Source organism: Myotis davidii, unplaced genomic scaffold, assembly GCF_000327345.1.
Source record: "Myotis davidii unplaced genomic scaffold, ASM32734v1 scaffold744, whole genome shotgun sequence".
NCBI lineage: Eukaryota > Metazoa > Chordata > Mammalia > Chiroptera > Vespertilionidae > Myotis > Myotis davidii.
The window spans coordinates 1,049,498-1,054,376 of record NW_006294760.1 but is presented as its reverse complement, the minus strand read 5'-3'; the positions used below and the strand labels follow the sequence as shown (position 1 = coordinate 1,054,376).

Genomic DNA, 4,879 nt, shown 5'->3' with positions numbered 1-4,879 from the left:
TTAGACTGTTCCAGCCCTGCTGGCTGTGGTCACCATAGACCCCTAGGTCCCTCTCTCATCTCTGATGATTTCAGCACCTGCATTACTGTCACCCCCTTCACTCTATCTTAGTCATAATTCTTAGTTCAGTACCACGTAATGACCTTCCAACACTACAGATTCTAAGCCCTCAGACCTCTTGTCCTCCATGCAGTGCGGGAGCAGCATGATGGAAATATAAGAGCCAAGCAGGGTGCTGGGGGCTCGGGTGGGAGCTGGGAAGAGCACTTTGGAACCAGAGCCCAAAGTGAGGGCTCAGCTGGGATGTTTATATTTTGCTGGTCACCTATGCATATCCCACAGCAGCCTCAACTATCACCTCGATCCCACAAACCTTCACATCATCCTACACAACATCACCTCCTCACCATTTCTCTCTTTCTCCGCTTTACCTTTTGTTCAGAGCACCCAGCACATCCCGACTTCAGGTTATGCCTGTGCTGGCTGGTTTGACTCTTTCATGCAAACATGCCATCATGACCAGCTCTTTGGGTTGAGCGCTGCACTTCTAGTGCCTGATCCATAGGAGGCGCTCAATAGATACCTGATAAAGGAACCAGGGAATGAATTCCTCTTAACCCAATCTACAAATCTGATGAGATCCCAATCAAAATTCCAAGGGAATTTGATCATATAATTCAAAATGCACACATACTAAAATTTAAAATGTGTATTTTTTGAAACAACTTTTATTTGCAGGAATTGATTCAAAATAAATGTTCGGAGGTATCTATACAGCAATGATCATCAAAGAATTATTTATAAAGTAGAAAACAAAATCATTTTAAGTCCATTAACTACAGCCAAATTATACAATTTATGACGAAGCAGGAGAAAAGATACTAGAAGATATTATTTTTCAGAAATAACTTTAATATTCTTAAAACTTACAAACATAAACATAACAAAAAAGACTTATAACTATGTGGTAAGTGTATATTTACATGTATTATGAGGATATCTGAAAGGATAAATACAAATATTTGTATAGTTATTTCTTAATCTAAAAAATAGACATTATGTTGAGAATAATTTCCACATCTGCAGTCAATCATTCATTGACTTGATTTTATGAGTTTTTCCCCTGGCCACCTAGGACTGTGGCTCCAGCTGGCAGGACCGGATGTAACTGCAGGACAGAGTGGAACCTGTGAGCTCCCAACCTCAGGTGTCCCTTCCAGTGTCAGGAGCCCCAGGAATTGCTACACAGCAAGGTCTGGGGGGGCAGTCAAGGAGCCATGGACACAAGTTCTCTGGACAGACCAGCAGAAAGAGTCCACCCCTGTCCTTGCCCAACTCCGGCCCGGCCTCACCTCTCATTCTTGCTGAGCTGCTCCAGGGCCCAGAACCAGGCCTGGAATTGCTCCTCAGGCTCTATTTTGTATTTCTGGGCAGCCTCATGCAGAACCACTATCTACTCCAGTACTTTATTCACCTGAAGCCACAGGGAAGGAGAGGATGCAGACAAGGCCCAAATGGGGGTGGGGAGTGGAGCAAGGGCTCCGTCCTGGGTCTTTGCACACAGGGGCACCCTCCTTCCTCCTAACCCCACCCAGGCAGTACTGTGCTCAGAGATGGGCATCAACAGCCCTTCTTTCAGGAGGTTTTCCTTGATTCCACGCCCCTGCCCCCAACCACCAACTGGAGGGTTCTCCCACTTCTGTTATCAAACTCTCCTGATAAATGAAAGATGCAGGGGATGGAGCCCAGGAGTGTGCTGGCCAGGGCGTCTATGATTCTCACTCCCTCCCCTGCCCCACAGGCTGTGCCACAGCTTTTAACCTTATCCTTTCTTTCTAAGTTGATCTGATTACCCTGGAAGGCAGACAGCCAAAGTCCATCAGAAAGAGCCCCCTGGCTAGGACTGGCCCCCTATACCCACCCTTCTCATGGTGCACAACCACCAGGTCCCAGGTGGGATGGGAAACAGGGAAAGACAGGAATTGGATCAAGGCCAGGCTCTGGACTCCAAAAAAGGGGGGACACGAATGGCTATGATGGGCCTGTCGCTCCAGCTCCAAGGGAAGGCAGTGCTGAGAACTCAGAGCTCAGTATGGGGGCTGTCTGTCCCCAAGGTCAATCCTGGTCACCCCAGTCAGGCCCCAGTTAACCCACCTCCAGATCATCCTCTATCCTGGTGTCCATCACCTTCAGATCTTTGAGGTATTCTCCCAGGAAGGGAACACACTGGACAAACAGGGTGAGGGTGGGATGAGCCCCTGCTCTCAGGTGCCGCACACGCCCTCTCCTGAAAGCCTCCCACCCTCAGCCTCCTGGCCACCCCAGGCTTCCCATGTGGAGCAGCCCAGGTCCCTTAGGGCCTCCACTCAATTGTCCCTTCCCTCACTCTCCAGAAACTCCTCTTGATCAGCTCCCAGGACCTCCTTTGGGCAAACCACTAGGTCAGTGGTCCCAGGCAAGACCCACCCCCATGTCCAGCCTGCAAGCACCTCCCCCAGGCCCTCCTCTTGGTCATTTCTAAGGGAGGGCTTCAGGTTCTGTGGGCACAGGAGGTGGGGCTGGAGGAGGAAGGCCTCCCTCTCTTGACTTGGAAGCCTCCAGCTGGGAGGACACAGCCCCCTCCTCTGACCCTGGAGCGCCCCTCAGATAGGCTCACTCACCTTCCGGTGCAGCCTCTTGGATCCTCGATGGTAGAGCATCAGAGTGACAAACCTGGAGGCTGGGTGGAGGACAGGGTCACTGAGGTCATGCTCACCTCACCCCATTCCCCCACCAGCCCTGACCTCACACCCTGGCCCTCTGACCCAAGTCAGCTGGTACCTGTGCCACCCAGACTCCAGCATGCTCTGCTTCTGGATGGCTCCCAGCTACAATGCACCCTCGGTGTGTGTGACCTGGAGCCTGGGCCTGGCCTCCTTGACCCGTTCCCTCCTCTGGAAAGTGGGAGACCTCCACCGAGCTCACAGGTTCTCCTGAGGACTCAGTGTCATTCCTGTCATCAATGTTCTCACCCTCAGCCCTCCCGGTGGCACAGGGCAGGGAGCTGCGCACTGTCCTGTTCTGTCCTGAACTCGTGACCACCCTGTGAGGCCTGTAGCATGCGTGGTCACCCCTCCATGTCAACAACAAGGAGACTGACTGGCAGCGAGTGCTCTAGGGGCGCAGTGGGAAGACTCAGAGAGCACACCCCTCTGTCTCTGGTCCAGACAGTAGGACCCGAGGCCAAGCAGCCCTTTTGTTCCCCTGGCCTGGGGCAATCCCCATCCCTGGGACAGGCAGGAGGCACTCCCCTTGGAGGTGCGGAGAAGACACGAGTGGCAGCAGGGCCTTGGCACCCTGAGGACAGGCTGGGCTGGTTGAGGGAAGAAATCTCCCCCACCCTCCCATTCACCCTACAGCCTGGAAGAAGCGAAGTGCAATAGGGAGGGGCCAGCATGGAAGCCAGAGACCTGCTCAAAGTGCCAGCTCTGCATCCCGTCCTGGAACAGCCCGGCCACCAACTTGTGTGCCATGACCGGGCCTCCTGCTCTTGAAACTGCCCCCCCACCCCCACCTGCCCATGGACCAAACAGATCCCTCTTCCTGGTAATCAGGACCGAGAGGGTGAACATTTTCAGAGAATCTTCAAGTGACAAACAACAAAAGCTGCATCCTGTGCAGTCCCCCCTTCCCTCACGCCCCCCTCTCTGCAGACCTCCAGGCTCGCTCTACCTTGATTAGCTGTTCCCTCCTCAGTATGTTGTCCTTTCTGCAGAGTTTTTTCATTGTCAGTGCCCGCTTCCTGAGTGGAGGAAAAGAGGAAAGACATGTTTAGGAAAGATGGGGGAGTCGGATTCAGGGCAAATTCTTGTCAACAATGTCATGTTTCAAACTGCCTCAGGGTTCCTCTGAGCAGGAAGGTCTCCCTGGGACGGGGGCAGGGCTCTCATATTGGTCACGTTGGACCCCTCTCCATATCTATGGAGCAGCTCTCTTTTGACCAGTTTGGGTTTGAACTGGGCACACTGTTCAGGTGCTGAAAACACTTGAAAATCTCCCATTCGGCTCAATGCCGTCTCTGACATTGGAGGAAACTGACTCCTGAAGCAGAGCCAGTGGCCTGAGGTCCCATGGAGCCTTAGACACCCAGCCCACCAGCCCAGTCCATGTTGCCATGGTTGGCTGCCTCCCAGGAGGTGAGGGGACATTGGGAGACATACGGGAGACATCTGCCCACGACTCCTCCAATGGGAGAGGCCTACGGACCTAGAAACTTTCCCCCATGTTTTCTTCAATCGATGGATGGGCACACTCTGCAGAGCGGCCAGGATGGCATGCAGGGAAAAGTTCCTTAGGCTTCTTCCCCCAATGGGGAAGGGGAGACATGGGCTGTGAGGTGGGAGCTGCAGTTGTACCTTCAATCCCCCTTGAATGACACCCATTCATGCTGGGACAGATGCTCAGGGAGGGCACGTATAGCAGCCAAAGACCAACTCTCAGAGCGAGGAGGATCCCAGCTCAACCCAAGGAAGGAGCCAGGTAGCAAGTGAGCCTCCCAACACCGGCTCCTGGGCATCAAGGTCCGCGTGCCCCTGGTAGAGAGGACATGGGGGCTGTGCTGGGGCTCAGGCCTCAGGCCTCATTCCTGAGAGCTGACCAAGCAGCAGAGGCATTTTTCAAGGCTCCGCATAGGGACGTTACTGGGCCTCCCCCAACAGACCTTGGCCACCTTCATCCAGTGCTCCACCACTTTGGCCCTGTCCTGGGCCATCATGCTTGGGTCCCCAAGGCAGGTGGTGATCACACAGGTGGCCACATGATTGAACTGTCTGACGGGGGCACTGACAGTGGAGGCCACGTGCTCCTTGCCCGGCTTGGCCCCCTGGGGCCAGACGGAGCC

At 53.7% G+C, this 4,879-nt stretch overlaps 1 long non-coding RNA gene across 1 annotated transcript; it reads right to left on the bottom strand.

The window, feature by feature from the left end:
* Positions 1-967: 967 nt before the first annotated feature.
* Positions 968-2,625, bottom strand: LOC107184020. The gene is made up of 3 exons (XR_001514834.1): positions 2,155-2,625; positions 1,353-1,474; positions 968-1,168 (listed from the first exon to the last, which is right to left on the bottom strand). It is a non-coding gene; the product is annotated as an uncharacterized LOC107184020 (long non-coding RNA).
* Between the last annotated feature and the right edge of the window lie 2,254 nt (positions 2,626-4,879).